At 42.7% G+C, this 17,581-nt stretch overlaps 1 protein-coding gene across 3 annotated transcripts in view; it reads left to right on the forward strand.

Moving 5' to 3' along the window:
- The window catches only part of SDSL (serine dehydratase like), an 83,931-nt gene that overhangs the window by 34,108 nt on the left and 32,242 nt on the right, over window positions 1-17,581 (forward strand). Inside the window, exons 1-2 of one of the 3 annotated variants that reach the window (XM_077296401.1) lie at window positions 7,113-7,286; window positions 17,397-17,516. The gene's annotated coding sequence lies outside the window, so the exon portion shown is untranslated. Of the gene's footprint in view, window positions 1-7,112; window positions 7,287-17,396; window positions 17,517-17,581 lie in introns of those variants that run through there. The other 2 variants (XM_077296419.1, XM_077296410.1) reach the window with 2 other exon arrangements.

The raw sequence follows: 17,581 nt of genomic DNA on the forward strand, positions 1-17,581 counted from the left end.
CCTAGAGATGGTTGTGCGTGAAAATCCCAGTAGATCAGCAGTTTCTGAAATACTCAGACCAGCCCTTCTGGCACCAACAACCATGCCACGTTCAAAGGCACTCAAATCACCTTTCTAACCCATACTGATGCTCGGTTTGAACTGCAGGAGATTGTCTTGACCATGTCTACATGCCTAAATGCACTGAGTTGCCGCCATGTGATTGGCTGATTAGAAATTAAGTGTTAACAAGAAGTTGGACAGGTGTACCTAATAAAGTGGCCGGTGAGTGTATATGTGTCTCAATGACATATATATATATATATATATATATATATACTGTATATATGTTTTAACGAACATTTGAACACATAAATCCATTAGATGTCGGTTTTGCAAGCCTGCGAGAAAATATTGCAGTACGGATGCCATACGGATTACATACGGAGAATGCCATGCGCAAAATACGCTGAGTGTGAGGCCGGCCTAATAGTGTTGTTACCATCTGTGGCTAGTAATAGTAATTTATTTACTGGACGGCCACTAGATTACTATATACATTTTTTGTTTATCAAACCTACTTAGCTTGTTTTTTGTTTGTGTTTTTGCTGTTCTCTCTTGGAGTGCCATCTGGGGCTAGTATTTGTCTTATTGGATGGCTACCAGTCTTTATATATTCTTTGTTCATTGGACCCTCTTAGTTTGCTCTGTGATATTCTTCCCTTGAGTGCGGTCAGTCTTTTTAACACTTGTTTATTTTTCTATAAGGGTGATACCTACCCTTTATTGACCTTAGCAGCTGAGGGGATTCTAGTGGTGGTTTTCTGCTGCATGGTCAGGTAACGCTTGTGTGTTTTTGTATTTTCATTGTATCTTAACCTGTGTGATGTACTTTGTGTATGTAATTCCTGCGCATGATACAGTTTACGTATCTAATCATAGAAAGTGATAGTCCAAGGATCGAATCCCTGCATGAGATACAGTCTGCATATCTAATCCCAGAGCGTGATACAGTCCACGTATCTAATCCCTGGCATGATACAGAGTGCGTATCTAATTCCAGAGTGTTATACAGTCCACGTGTCCAATCCCAGAGCATAATTCAGTGAGCAGCACCATCTAACAAAATCAGAGCCACCGGCCATCCTGGAAAACACTTTCCACATCTCAGTATCACATTGCCGTTACTAACACAATATCTCCGCTCTGTGATTCCAAGGGTATGTGCACACGTTCAGGTTATTTCGCGTTTTTTAGTGATAAAAACTCATTAAAAACGCATACATTATGCATCCTATCATTTAGAATGCATTCTGCATGTTTTGTGCACATGGTGCATTTTTTTCCGCAAAAAAAAAACGCATCGCGGTAAAAAAAAGCAGCATGTTCATTAATTTTGCGGATTTTCCGCATTTTTCCCGCAATTCTATGCATTTGGAAAAAAACGCACTAAAAACGCACAAAAAACGTGCCAAAAACGCATGCAGTTTTCTGGCAGAAATGTCTGGTTTTTGTCAGGAAAATTTCTGCAAGAAATCCTGACGTGTGCACATACCCTAAATCTGATCCTCCCTTTTTTTTTTGCAATACTCTGTCGGAGTATACTAGGTTCATGGCAAATTTCAACAGCTGCTCCCCCTAGTGTTTAAAATTGGAAAATATCAAAACTAGTTTGCATTATTTTTCATATTTTATACCATTGAAAAAATAAACATTAATACTTAACTTTTTTTTTGGATGGTACATTCACTTTAAAAGAGTTGTTGTTTCATCACAGATTTATTCCAGCATCTCCAGCAAGCAGACGAGACAATGGGGGAAGCCACTGTAGCGTACATTTCGTGCAGATGAATTGTGGTCCATGTAATAAATGGACACATTAAGTTTGTGATAGCAGATGCCTCTTTTATAGAGCAGCACTCCACTCTAGCTTAGGCCCCCTTCACACTTCCATTTTTTGTGTCGGTATGTGGTCCGTTTTTTTTATGGGCCGCAAATACAGACACGCGCACACCCATTGTTTTCAATAGTGGTGCATACAGACATATCAGCAGCATGGACAAAATGTGTCCCGCACATGTGCACACTGATGGCACACGGATGACAACATCCTGTGAACAAGCGGTACAGTTCTCACTGTTCCCAGATGCTGGATGATGAAGGCAGCTCTCATCATGATGGGAGTTGTATTCAGCACCCGCTGTGTCCCCCCTTCTAAAATAAAGAATTAAATTAAAAAAACGTTGTGGGCTCCTGCGCAAATTTCATAACCAGCAGAGGGAAAGCCCATGGCTGGGGGCTGATGTTAATAATCTGGGAAAAGGGGCAATATCCCATAAGTTTCCCATGCTATTAATAACAGCTCACAGCTGTTTGCTTAGCCATTCCTGGTGAATTTACAGGGACCCCAGAAAAAAAATGTAGTGTAGTGTCCCCCTATAAATTCAAACCAACAAAGTCTAAACAGACAGCTGTAGATTGATATTCATAGCCAAGGAAGGGGCCAGAGATATTGCCCCGTCCCTCCCAGGCTACCAACATCAGTCTTCAGCTGCCCCAGAACTGGCGCATCCATAAGATTCACCAAACCTGGTGCTTGGCCTCACTCTTCCCACTTGCCCTGTGGTGATAGCAAGTGGGGTAATAGGGCTGGGTTGATGTCACCTTTGTATTGTCAGGTGATATCATGTCCAGGAGTTAGTAATGGAGAGGCGTCTATAAGATTCCCCCATTACTAACCCCATATTACGTACTGAAATAAACACACAGAAAGAATAAAATCTTTTATTTTAAATAAAACAAAGCACCCTAATTTACACATTTAAAAATAAAAAATACAGTTATACTAATCTTTACACCTAATCCACTGAAGCCCATGTCCCCTGTAAAAAAAAAACAAACTGTAGGGACAATCATACTATGTGTGAGGCTGTGAAGGGATGATAATATATTTAGGGGCTATAGGAAATCATAATGCGTGTGGGGCATCATACTGTGTTGGAGTGGCTTCATATTGTGTGTTTAAGTTTATTATTTAAGTTTATTGGTTACCTCCACCACAGTCATGACATCTCGCCAACTCGGGAAAATGAATTGCCACTCCAGCATATACAATTACATAAAATAAATAAATAAAGAATAAACAAAAGAAAATAACTAAACCTGATGTCACTACAATGGCTTCAGAGCTTAGTGGATGAAAGCAATTCGATTGAAAAATGTCTTGTTAACGTGGATCAAGCCTGCACAGCGATGTATCTTCCGGCATTGAACACAGATCATAATTTGCCTTGTCTTTTTATCAGCACCTAAGTTACCCCCAGGGCCGCCATCAGGGCATTACAGCCGTGACTGGCGTATGGGGCCCAGTGGGCAGAGGGGGCCCGCATTGGGCCCTGTCTCTTCTGCTCACCGGGCCCCTACCGGCAGCCGCAGGCTGAACCGGGCCCTTAGCGGCGGCTGGCGCTGCAGCTGTTTAAAGCTATTGATGTGCGGGCCCGCCCCCGCACGTCAATGGTTAACAGCCGCCAGCCAATCTGAGACTGACAGCTGACGTCAGCCGCAGCGTGCATGTCGCCGGCGTCTGACGTCATTGTCAGTCGCCGGCGAGTGCATGCTTCAGCTGCGTGGAGAGAGCAGGAGCGCGGCAGGCAAGCAGAACTTTTTTTTTTTCTATTGAGAGCGGCGATCCAGGGGGCCCAGGGCAGAAAGCTGGACACAGGGGGGCAGAACGCTGGACACAGGGGGGCAGAACGCTGGACACAGGGGGGCAGAACGCTGGACACAGGGGGGCAGAACGCTGGACACGGGGGCAGAACGCTGGAAACGGGAGCAGAATGCTGGACACAGGGGGGCAGAACGCTGGACACAGGGGGGCAGAACGCTGGACACAGGGGGGCAGAACGCTGGACACGGGGGCAGAACGCTGGACACAGGGGGGCAGAACGCTGGACACAGGGGAGCAGAACGCTGGACACGGGGGCAGAACGCTGGACACAGGGGAGCAGAACGCTGGACACGGGGGCAGAACGCTGGACACGGGAGCAGAACGCTGGACACGGGGGCAGAACGCTGGACACGGGCAGAAAGCTGGACACGGGCAGAATGCTGCTGGACACGAGGGGCAGAATGCTGGACACAGGGGCAGAACGCTGCTGGACACACTGGGGCAGAATGCTGGACACACTGGGGCAGAATGCTGGACACACTGGGGCAGAATGCTGCTGGACACAGGGGCAGAAAGCTGCTGGACACTGGGGCAGAAAGCTGCTGGACACTGGGGCAGAAAGCTGCTGGACACTGGGGCAGAATGCCGGACACTGGGGCGGCATGCCGGACACTGGGGCGGCATGATTGGAGACGGGGCAGAATGGAGATACGGGCATGATTGGAGACAGATGGGGCAGGATGGATACGATAGAGAGATGGGGCAGGATGGGGAGATCATATGGGGCAGAATGGGAGAACATATGGCTGACGCCAGGAATGAGACACACGGGGGGGCTAGGATGGCGAATATTATTACCATAGGGACTAATTTAGGGATATTATTACTGCAGTGATGTATTTATTTTATTTTTTGAGGACACTGTTTTAAATGAGGGGGCAGTCCTGTTACTGTGCAGAGTGACGCCTTCTTCATGTGGTGTAATGTAGAAGTTGGGAAAATTAAGTAATGTGTTCTGCAAGCGGAACTCGAGATAACGGTGTTATTTCCTGCAGAGACGAGTCCTGGCTGGATGAAGTGATGGCGGTCTGTGCGGGATGAAAGATGAAGGACTTCACCTAGAGACGTCACTGGTGAGTCAGTGTTACCTATGCACTGTATACTATATACAGAGGTCCTGTGTATAATGTCACCAGTGATCGCTGTATTATCTGTACACAGACACTGCATACTAAGTACAGATCTCCTGTGTATAATGGCACTTATGGTGATGGTATTGTGGGTTTTTTTTATTATTGATCAGTATTGTAGTATTCAGTCACTATGTGGTGGTAATATGTGGTCTGGTCATGGTGTTGTGGTATTTGTTCCTTGTATTTGATATTATTCGATCACTGTGGTGGTAATATGTCATCTGGTCATGGTGTGGTGGTATTTGTGCCTTGTAGATAGTATTATAGATCACTGTGGTGGTAATATGTCATCTGGTCATGGTGTTGTGGTATTTGTTCCTTGTATGTGGTATTATAGGTCATTTTAAAAATTGAAAAATAAATAAAAATATACCTAAATTGTATTGCATATTTTAACAAATATTTAATAGGTTATAGTAGAGTAGGGCCCAGCCAAAAGTGTCTACCTTGTCATTTTGGTGGCTTAAAAAATCTTTTGGCCAAAACAAAAGCTGCCGGCTATATGTGTGATCTGCTGATGGGAACTGTCAATGTGTGATAGGTGAGAAGTGGAATTTTTCCAAGAGAGAGCAGTGAGACTGTGGACAGTTTGAGGGGTGGAGCGTGGAGGTGGGGCTGGGGTGGAGCCTGGGCGGAGTCTCAATGGGGCCCCGAAAATTTTGCCAGTATGGGGCCCCGAAATTTCTAGTGGCAGCCCTGGTTACCCCCACACATCTCCTCCTGATAATTCATAACAAGGCTGGTCCTGGGATGTGCCTTTAGTTTCAGAGTATGAGAGTACCAATTTTCACTCCTGACGATCACAGGCATTCAATATTGCCATCATATTTTTTCATGTAATTTTACATTTTAACAGATGGGAAGCATGACATAGATGTTGCCAGCTACCTGGCCACTATTGATTTGGGGCTGATTGGCATGTCTTACAGTTTTGAAAAAATATGCATATTTTTCCCGTATTAGCCCTAAAGTTGCAAATATATGTCCCATCAATATTGGATAGACACAAACCCCAATATTCATATCTGACCTTCGAAACTGAACCGACAAGTTGGTTGCAGACATCCAGTTTCCTCTGAAGGGAACAAGAGTTAGGCTACTTTCACACTAGCGTCGGACGACGCACGACGAATTGCGTCGTTGCGACGTACCGACGCTAGCAGTGAATGCGCCGCACAACGGGGGCAGCGGATGCTGTTTTTCAACGCATCCGCTGCCCCATTGTGATGTGCGGGGAGGCGGGAGCGGAGTTCCGGCCGCGCATGCGCGGTTGGAAAAGACGGGAACGACGCACCAAAAAACGTTAAAGCAACGTTTGTTGGTGTCGACGGTCTGATGCAACACGACGCAACCGTCGCACGACGGTTGCGACGTGTGGCAATGCGTCGCACTGCGTCGCTAATGCAAGTCAATGGAGACTACAAAACGACGCATAGCGACATGCAGTGCACGACACGACGCTAGTGTGAAAGTAGCCTTACCTCTAAAGGTGTAAGATTTTCACTTCCTTTCCTCTGGAATCTTGGTCTCTTTACTTCTTCCCACAACAGATATCCTAATTGAATTATTTGGTCACCGCAGGCAGTCCAAGCCTCAAAGGGAGTTTTAATTAGTTTTCTCACTTCTGAGCTATAGGCAATTTACTCTCTTCCCATATGTTAAACATTACTCTTATTACTAAGAGGGTTTTAGATTGTAAGCTCTCTTTCTCCTGGAGATTTTAAGTTTTCTGTGATAGAATCCAATAATAGGTTTGACCTGTAGCCCATGAGCAGGCAGAGGCTGTATTGTAGGCAGCATGTATACACTGTGACATAGAATAAAGACAACAGCATTTGATAGGATGTTGAAATTTGGAAATTGATGCTCAGGCACATAATCGAGACTGAGAATTCCTACAAACATTCGTGTCCCGATTAGTGGCTTGTCTACGTAGACGGCCAGACTCCTGCGGAACAAGCAAAACGCTCATTCGTCAGCTGTAATGAGTTAGCTTTCATCCTGTGTGACCCTTATGTGCTGCTGAGATCTTCATATTCTGTGTTCACAGAATGATCATATTATTGATTGTTCTATGGCAATGGAAGTACAGTTGACCTCTCTAACAGGCTATTAAATAACGGCGCATTGGCTTAAATATGTAGAGGATCACCGGATGTGGGTAGCCATTGAAAACACAACCTTTAAATACAAGAGTAAGTTCACTTTAAAGTGTTTTGCCAACTTGTTGAGTCATCACTAAACTTATTACACAGACCTTGCTTCTGGGAGTTACAGATTAACCCAGTCAACAACCCTAGAGAAATTACTGTCCAGTCCCCAAGATCACTGGATTATCTCCTGCTCTTTTTCTTTTTTTGATTGCCAGGATCTACTCAGGGGTTGTTTTCTCTCTGCTCAACGAATTCATGAACTAATCATTATCTCGTGTACCGGAGATAATTATGGTAAGCGCCTACAAATATTTAACAAAGAAGTTGCGCACAGCCGTGTTAAGGTTCATTTATACTGTGAGATTATCATAAACGACCATTCCTGAGAACAGGACCAGACTCGCGCTGCTGAGTACAATGGCAGCCTATGTGCATAGAAGGATCTGTTACAGAACGTTCGGTGCCCATCTGAAGAGATGTCTACCTGTGTAAACAGGCTATTAAACCACTGTGATGGGTAAATGCTTAACAATCAGCGGTCATTTAATGCTGCAAAATTGGCTGGTGCAAATGCGCTCTATAGGGTTTTGCTGCAGGCTATGCTGGGGGTTTGAAGCAGATTTCACCTTCAGTAATTGCAAGGAGAGAAATCAATGCCTCACAAAGAATTGACATACTCCAGATTTGTAAAGCTTCTCAGCATGTACATTTCTTCACTGACATTTTCCATGTTTAGATGAGATTTCCTGGTACATATTAGGCAGCAAGTTATCCGCTCTTAAGTCGAAAGACTCAAAACTGAAAATTTATCCCAAATATGCAATCTGTACTCAGAAGTAGAACTTGGTAGAATTGATCAAACTAAAGGACATTTAAATCACTGCTTCAATGGGTTTTTTTCAGTGCTGGAGTGATGTTTGTGATCTAAGGCCCCTGCACCTAGTCTACTTACTCACCGCTGTCTTCACCCTTTATTGGCGCTGCTCAAGTTCTGCGGCGCCATCTTGTGGCTGTAACTTCTGACTGACCAGAAGTCAGGTGGCGCTATAGAGTTAAGTCCTCTTTTTCTCAGAAGAGGCAATTTGCATATTTAAATTCCCAGAGGAGCATTGCACGGCGAATAAGCCTCCTTACCTTGACAAGCCAGAGATGGTATGTCACTCTCCATAAGGAGAAACGTTACCCCTTAGACCCCACTCCAGAGCCTCTCACCTAGCCAAATCAGTTCTCATGCTTCGCACTGACGAGGGCCAACAGCCCGAAACACCGTGTCTGCGAATTGAGATACTGATTTGGCTTTAATCCTAAGTCATATTGCACGACTCGTTAAAGGGTTGATTGTGACTTGTAGGATCGCTACTTCCAATAGGTGGCGCTATAGAGTTAAGTCCTCTTTTTCTCAGAAGAGGCAATTTGCATATCAGAAGTAATGTTCACAATCACAAGCACTTATTTTAAAGGGAACCTGTCACCACGTTTGGCCGATAAGAGATATGGCCATCACCTTTCAGGGCAGATATACAGCATTCTATAATGCCGTATATCTGCCCCCAACCTGACCTGCAAGAGAAGAGAAATAACTTTTGTTATTCTCACTTGCGGGGCGGTCCGGTCCAATGGGTATTGCTTTTCTTGGTCTGGCGCCTCCCTTCTTCTTGTGATGCCGCCCTCCTGCTTGCTTCATGTGGCTGACGCATCTGCTAAGCACCGCGCTCCTGCGCAGGCGCACTTCTCTGCCCTGTTGAGGGCAGACCAAAGTACTGCAGTGCGCAGGTGCCGGGAAAGGTCAGAGCCCCGTGCATGTGCACTGTAGTCCTTTGCTCTGCCCTCGATGCGTCATGCACATGAAGCCAGCAGCAGGACGGGATCGTAAGAGGGTGGGAGGTGCTGGACCAAAACCAGCGACACCCATCGAACCAGACCGCCCCGCAGGTAAGTATAATAAAAGTTATTTTTCTTCTCTTACAGGTTGGGTTGGGGGCATATATACAACATTATAGAATGCTGTATATCAACCCTGAAAGGTGATGGACGCAACTCTTATTGGCCAATCCTGGTGACAGGTTCACTTGAAGGCTATGAGAGCTAGAACGAAGCTCATATAGACTTTTATTGAAAATAAAATGTGAAGATGGGGACAGGTAAGTATAAGTCTAGGGTAAGAAACCTAAGATTAGAAGCACCACTCCAGCATTGGAATACAAAATAAACGCTACAGTGATGTTGCTATAATTACTCAACAGCTAAAAAAACACTGGATGATCCAGATTCAGAATAGTCTTATCTTATCTGAGTCATATTCTGTAATTTCGCCTCTGACCTTTACGAAGCTCCAGGGAGAACAACCACAATTTTCTGCTTTAACATTACATTAACACTATTCTTAGCTGACTAGATCTTAATGGTTACCATACATGTCCATTCCTATACAAAAATCATAAAAATTCCTGAAAAGTGTCCAGTTATGTTAGGCATTTTGAATGCGAATTCCTTATGTGTTTTATTGTAATCACACCATTTATGAACCTTCATCAAGCCACATGCTGAGGGGGTCCGCTGATGCGGCTGCGAAATGTGTCCAAAACAAAACTTGCTGGTGGCACCAGATTTCTACAAGGAGTTTGTGGTCCATACGGACGCTTCGGATGTCGGGATGAGCACTGTCTTATCTAAAGAGGTGAACGGGTAAGAGCACCCCATAATGTATCTGAGTTGGAAGTTGTCATCCTGTGAGAACAATTACTCCATAGTAGAGAAGGAATGTTTGGCCACCAAGTGGGCATTAGACACTTTAAGATACTATCTCTTAGGCAGGAAGTTCAGACTAGTGTCACACCATGCACCACTGAAGTGGATGAGGGAGAAGAAAGGGAACAATGCCCGAGTGACTTCAAGATTTTAACTTCCATGTGGAGCATAAGCCAGGAAAACTGCATGTCAATACTGATGCTCTGTCGAGAGTCCACTGTTTATTGGCAGAAGGTGCCAAGCCCCCCGGCTTTGGGCAGAGGGGATGTATGTAAGGCGGCCGCTGGATGGGTCCTTGAGGGGAGATATGTGTCATCATGGTTATTAGCTGCGGTGATGTGAGCTCGAAAGCATGCTCCAGCACATATAGCGCTGAAAGAGTTCTTAAGCCATTCCAGGCCGGGTTTTAGGAGCAGTCATAAGAGATGGGTGGGAATGACTGCTCACTTATCCCTACCCCAGGGGCGTGGTTTAGCAAATATAATGGAGATCGAGTGTCTCATTCAGTGTCTGGACCTGAAGTTATGTGGATCTCCTGTGTGTTGGTTTGTGCTAAGACCTAAAGAACCGGACACTATCCCAAGCGGGCAGACCCGCTGTATTGTATGGACATTTTACTTTCTGTTTTCACCTTGCGCTGGAAAAGGCTGTTTTTTGTTTGCTATCCTGAGAAGTTTATGAACTGTAAATAAACTTGCCTGGACATTTCAGCAATACCATTTCCTGTGCCTATCTCAACAGCGGCTTGGAGAGTACAAATCCCTACAATGTGTATTCATGATAGGATCAAACATATTTGTCCTCAATTTCGCCTCTAGGATTAATTAAAAAAAACGTAATATCTAGTATAATATTACTATAAGATTTGCAGAGTATTACATTTTTCTCAATAACCTTAGCAAAGCATCTACTAATGGATTACCACCTTGTTATTTGTGAGTGTTTCTAATTGTTCCTGTAGAACTCCTTTCTTAGCTCACCTGATAAGTCTCATTTGCTGACACGTCTTATGTTTTCCACAACTCCTTTTATGATTCCAGCCAATATTATATTTATAGTGCCAGGCACCATAGTTTGCCTGCCTAGTGGTATCCACTGTTGCCTCCTAAAGTTCATGCACCAGTACAGGGCCAATGATTAAATCATTGTGTGGGTACTGCAATACAGTTCATAGTTTTTTACCTTCCTGACCAGATTTTATAATTCTGACCAGCATCACTTTACTTGTAGTAAACCTGGAATGCTTCAACAAATTCCATTGATTTTTCACATTGTTTTTCGTGACACATTGTACTTTATGTCTGTCGTAAATTTAGGTACAATGTTTTTTGCGTTTTGTATATGAATATATTGGAAGTTAGGCGAAAATTTAGCAATTTTCAAATTTTAAATTTTTAAATCCTAAACCCAGTTAGTTATGATGTAGAAAATAATTTATGAATAACATTTCCCACGTTTACTTTACATCTGCAAATTTTTTTGGGGTTAGGAAGTTAGAAGGGTTAAAAGCTGATCAGAAATTTCTAATTTTTCCAACAAGATGATGGGACCCCATTACGTTTGAAGGGACCTATGTAACAGAAAATACCCCAAAGTGACACCATTTTAAAAACTGCACCCATCATGGTGCTTAAAACCACATTCAATAAGTTTATTAACACTTTAGGTGCTTTACAGGAATTGAAGCAATGTGGAAGGAAAAAAATGAACATTATAATTTTTCGCACAAAGATTTTCCTTTAGCCCCGAATTTTGCATTTTTAAAAGAGTATCAGGATAAAATTGACCACACACTTTGTTGTGCAATTTCTCCTGAATACGCCGATACTCCATATGTGGTGAAAAGATACTGTTTGGGAGCACAGCAAGGCTCAGAAGGGAAGGCGCACCATTTAACTTTTGGAGTTCAAAATTTGCTGGAATAGATAGAGGACTCCATGTCGTGTTTGCAGGACCCCTGATGTGCCTAAGCAGTGGAGATTCTTCACAAGTGACCCCATTTTGGAAACTATACCCCTCATGGAATTTATCGAGAGGTGAGGTAAGCACCTTGAACCCACAGGTGCTTCACAGAATCTTATAATGTTGAGCTGTGAAAATGGAAAAAATACATTTTTCCCACAAAAATGTTGGTTTATCTCCAAATATTTTATTTTTACAAGGGCTACAGGAGAAAATTGATCATCAAAAATTGTTGTGCAATTTCTCCTGAGTGCGTCGATATTTCATATGTGGAGGAAAACTACTATTTTGGCACATGGCAGGGCTCAGAAGGGAAGGAGCGCCATTTTACTTTATAAACGCAAAATTGGCTGCAATAGATAGCGAACATCATGTTACGTTTGCAGAGCCGCTCTTGTGCCTAAACAGTGGAATCCCCCCACAAGTGACCCCATTTTGGAAACTAGGTCCCTCAAGGAATTTATCTGATAGTGTGGTGAGGACCTTGAACCCACAGCTGCTTCTCAGAATTTTATAACTTTGCGCTGTCAAAATGAAAAAATACATTTTTCCCATGAACCTGTTAGTTAAGCCCCAAGTTTTTCATTTTCACTGGAGAAACATGATAACATGGACTGTACAATTTGTTGGGCAATTTCTCCTGAAGACACCGATACCCCATATGTGGCGAAAAACTACTGTTTGGGCACATGGCAGGGCTCGGAAGGGAAGGAGCACCAATTGAATTCTTGGAGCGCAATTTTGGCTGGAATAGATTGTGGTTGCTATAGTTACATAGTTACATAGTTATTGAGGTTGAAGGAAGACTTTAAGTCCATCTAGTTCAACCCATAGCCTAACCTAACATGCCCTAACATGTTGATCCAGAGGAAGGCAAAAAAAACCCATGTGGCAAAGAGTAACTCCACCATGGGGAAAAAAATTCCTTCCCGACTCCACATACGGCAATCAGACTAGTTCCCTGGATCAACGCCTTATCAAGGAATCTAGTGTATATACCCTGTAATATTATACTTTTCCAGAAAGGTATCCAGTCCCCTCTTAAATTTAATTAATGAATCACTCATTACAACATCATACGGCAGAGAGTTCCATAGTCTCACTGCTCTTACAGTAAAGAATCCGCGTCTGTTATTATGCTTAAACCTTCTTTCCTCCAGACGTAGAGGATGCCCCCTTGTCCCTGTCTCAGGTCTATGATCAAAAAGATCATCAGAAAGGTCTTTGTACTGTCCCCTCATATATTTATACATTAAAATAAGATCACCCCTTAGTCTTCGTTTTTCCAAACTAAATAGCCCCAAGTGTAATAACCTATCTTGGTATTGCAGACCCCCCAGTCCTCTAATAACCTTGGTCGCTCTTCTCTGCACCCGCTCTAGTTCAGCTATGTCTTTCTTATACACCGGAGACCAGAATTGTGCACAGTATTCTAAGTGTGGTCGAACTAGTGACTTGTATAGAGGTAAAATTATGTTCTCCTCATGAGCATCTATGCCTCTTTTAATACATCCCATTATTTTATTTGCCTTTGTAGCAGCTGCCTGACACTGGCCACTGAATATGAGTCTGTCATCCACCCATACACCCAGGTCTTTTTCATTGATGGTTTTGCCCAGAGTTTTAGAATTAAGCACATAGTTATACATCTTATTACTTCTACCCAAGTGCATGACCTTACATTTATCCCCATTAAAGCTCATTTGCCATTTATCAGCCCAAGCTTCTAGTTTACATAAATCATCCTGTAATATAAAATTGTCCTCCCCTGTATTGATTACCCTACAGAGTTTAGTGTCATCTGCAAATATTGAAATTCTACTCTGAATGCCCCCTACAAGGTCATTAATAAATATGTTAAAAAGAAGAGGGCCCAATACTGACCCCTGTGGTACCCCACTGCTAACCGCGACCCAGTCCGAGTGTGCTCCATTAATAACCACCCTTTGTTTCCTATCCCTGAGCCAGCTCTCAACCCACTTACACATATTTTCCCCTATCCCCATTACTCTCATTTTATGTATCAACCTTTTGTGTGGCACCGTATCAAAAGCTTTGGAAAAGTCCATATACACTACGTCCACTGGGTTCCCTTGGTCCAGTCCGGAACTTACCTCTTCATAGAAGCTGATCAAATTAGTCTGACATGAGCGGTCCCTAGTAAACCCGTGCTGATACTGGGTCATGAGGTTATTCCTCTTCAGATACTCCAGTATAGCCTCCCTTAGAATGCCCTCCAGGATTTTACCCACAGTAGAGGTTAAACTTACTGGCCTATAATTACCGAGTTCAGTTTTTGCCCCTTTTTTGAATATTGGCACCACATTTGCTATACGCCAGTCCTGTGGTACAGACCCTGTTATTATGGACTCTTTAAAGATTAAAAATAATGGTCTATCAATGACTGTACTTAGTTCCTGCAGTACTCGGGGGTGTATCCCATCCGGGCCCGGAGATTTGTCAATTTTAGTGATTTTTAGACGCCGCTGTACTTCCTGCTGGGTTAAGCAGGTGACATTTAATGGGGAATTTTTATCACTAGTCATATTGGCTGCCATGGGATTTTCTTTTGTAAATACTGATGAAAAAAAGTCATTTAGCAGATTGGCTTTTTCCTCATCCTCATCCACCATTTCACCCAGACTATTTTTAAGGGGGCCAACACTGTCATTTTTTAGTTTCTTACTATTTATATAGTTAAAGAATATTTTGGGATTATTTTTACTCTCTCTGGCAATGAGTCTCTCTGTCTCAATCTTTGCTGCCTTGATTTGCTTTTTACAGAATTTATTTAATTTTCTGTATTTATTTAATGCCTCATCACTACCTACTTCCTTTAATTCTCTAAATGCTTTCTTTTTGTCCCTTATTGCGCCCCTTACAGCTCTATTTAGCCATATTGGTTTCCTCCTATTTCTAGTATGTTTATTCCCATACGGTATATACTGTGCACAGGTCCTATCCAGGATGCTAATGAACGTCTCCCATTTTCTTTGTGTATTTTTGTGTCTCAGGATATCGTCCCAGTTAATTGCACCAAGATCCTCTCTCATCCGTTGGAAATTTGCCCTCCTGAAGTTTAGTGTCCTTGTCACCCCCCTACTACCCATCTTATTAAAGGTTACATGAAAACTTATTATTTTATGATCACTATTCCCCAAGTGACCCCCAACCCTTATATTTGATATGCGGTCTGGCCTGTTGGTTAATATTAGGTCTAGCAGTGCCCCCCTCCTTGTTGGGTCCTGAACCAGCTGTGAAAGGTAATTGTCTCTCATAGTTGTCAAAAACCGATTACCTTTGCTGGAACTGCAGGTTTCTGTTCCCCAATCTATTTCAGGGTAGTTGAAGTCCCCCATAATAATGACTTCTCCTTGAGTCGCAGCTTCATCTATTTGCTTTACGAGGATATTCTCCATTGCTTCCATTATTTTTGGAGATTTATAACAAACCCCTATCAGTAATTTATTATTTTTTCCCCCTCCCCTTATCTCCACCCACAGGGACTCCACATTTTCATTAAATTCACCTATATTATCACGCAGGATGGGTTTTAAGGAAGATTTTACATATAGACACACCCCTCCCCCTCGCTTATCTGTACGGTCATTTCTGAACAGGCTATAGCCCTGCAAGTTAACAGCCCAGTCATGGCTCTCATCCAGCCACGTCTCAGATATCCCCACCATGTCATAATTATGCTCCAACAACATTAGTTCTAATTCGTCCATTTTGTTGGCGAGGCTTCTGGCATTAGTATACATGCACTTGATGTTCCTCTCTGGACCTCTATTCTTTCTTAAATTATTAACTGTTCTAACCCCACCCCCCATGCCACCGCCACCCCCAACTTCCTTATTTGTGCCCAGCTCTCTATCTGCACTATCTTCCCCTCCTATAAAATGAATACCCTCCCCCCCAATCCCTAGTTTAAACACTCCTCCAACCTTCTAACCATTTTCTCCCCCAGCACAGCTGCCCCTTCCCCATTGAGGTGCAGCCCGTCCCTAGCGTAGAGCCTGTAGCCCACTGAGAAGTCGGCCCAGTTCTGCAGGAACCCAAACCCCTCCTTCCTACTTCCTATGTCACATTTGAAGAGCCCCTGATATGGTAAAACAGCAGAAACCCTCACAAGTGACCCCATTTTGGACCTCCACCTCTTGAAGGATTCATATAAGGGCATAGTAAACATTTTTAACCCTCAGGCGATTTACAGAATTCCATAGCACTGGGCTGAGTCAATGGAAAAGTACAATTTTTTCCACTAAAATGTTGCTTTGGCCCTGAGTTTTCAATTTTCAAATGGGATAATATGAGCAAATAAATAGTACAATTAGTTACGCAATTTCTTCTGAGTGCACCAATACCCCATACGTGGTTGAAAACTACTTTTGAGTCAATGTGCAAACCTCATAAGGCAAGGAGCACCATATTGTAGTGCAGATTTTGCTGGAATGGTTTGAGGGTGCCATGTCACATTGGAAGAGGCCCTGAGGTGGCAGAACAGCAGAACACCCCCCCATAAGTGACCTCATTTTACAAACTACACCTCTCATTGAATTCATCTAGTGGTGTAGTGATCATATTGACACTACAGGTGTCACAGAACCAAATTTTATACTATTGGATGGTGAAGAAAAAATTAATTATATTTTTATACACAAATTTTAGCCCAACGTTTTATAATTTCACATGGGGAAGTGCGTAAAAATGGCACCAAGACTTGTCACACAATTTCTTCTGAACGTGGCAATACCTTATATATGGCTGTACAGTACTTGGTACATTATATATATATATATATATATATATATATATATATATATATATAGTTCAAAATCGGAACAGCATCTTATATTACCAAATTGTAGTGCAGCGTCTTCCCAACCACTGTTGAAATGGTCTTTGGTAATAGATGAAAAAAAGAAAACCAGCACAAAAAAAATAGAAAAAAAGAGGGCTTTAATGCCTGAACGGCGTGGCGACGTTTCGGATATCTTTATCCTTTTTCAAGCCAAGCCAAGCTTGAAAAAGGATAAAGATATCCGAAACGTCGCCACGCCGTTCAGGCATTAAAGCCCTCTTTTTTCTATTTTTTTTGTGCTGTCTTTCTTTTTTTCATATATATATATATATATATATATATATATATATATATATATATATATATATATATATATATATATATATATATATACTGTATATAATGTATAAAAGCAGCTTTACTAGAATGTACTTACAGAATGATAACTTTCAGGTCAGTACTGTATGTTACACAATCTTCTGTTAGTCATAAGATCCTGACTCTGCAGAATAGAGATAAGTACTCCTCACCTGGATGAAATGCGCACAAAAGTCCATGCAAGGACGGAATGACACAGTGATAATGGCATACTTGCTGCATCAACAGCTTCTATAGGAGAGATGCAGATGCAGCTCTTTTAGATCAGAGGACCCAACAACACCAAAAAATTTCCTCAACTTGTGAACGTTAAAATATCCCTAAGGATTGCCCCATACATTATGCTACAACAGAATCAATACTCTATAATACAGGCATAAAGTCTAATCTTGATATAATTATTTTTACTTTAAATACATGGAATTGAGCTATCATATGGCTGTGTATGTAAAGGTTACGATACTTGTTCTCTAGTGCAGATTGTAAACAATTCATGGGTGTTTTTTTTTAAGTGACAAAGACACTCCTGTGACCTAGAACGTCCCTCCCTGCTCAAACTGGCACACCCTTCAGGACCTTGACCAGCGTAAGAAGCAAGAAGCGTGTCCTACAGACGCTGGTGAATAACTAAGGTATGGTTAATGAGAGCTGGGGTCTAGTAACTGGCTGGGTATAGAATTCATATAGTTTCTTCATA

This window comes from Ranitomeya variabilis, chromosome 1, assembly GCF_051348905.1.
Source record: "Ranitomeya variabilis isolate aRanVar5 chromosome 1, aRanVar5.hap1, whole genome shotgun sequence".
NCBI lineage: Eukaryota > Metazoa > Chordata > Amphibia > Anura > Dendrobatidae > Ranitomeya > Ranitomeya variabilis.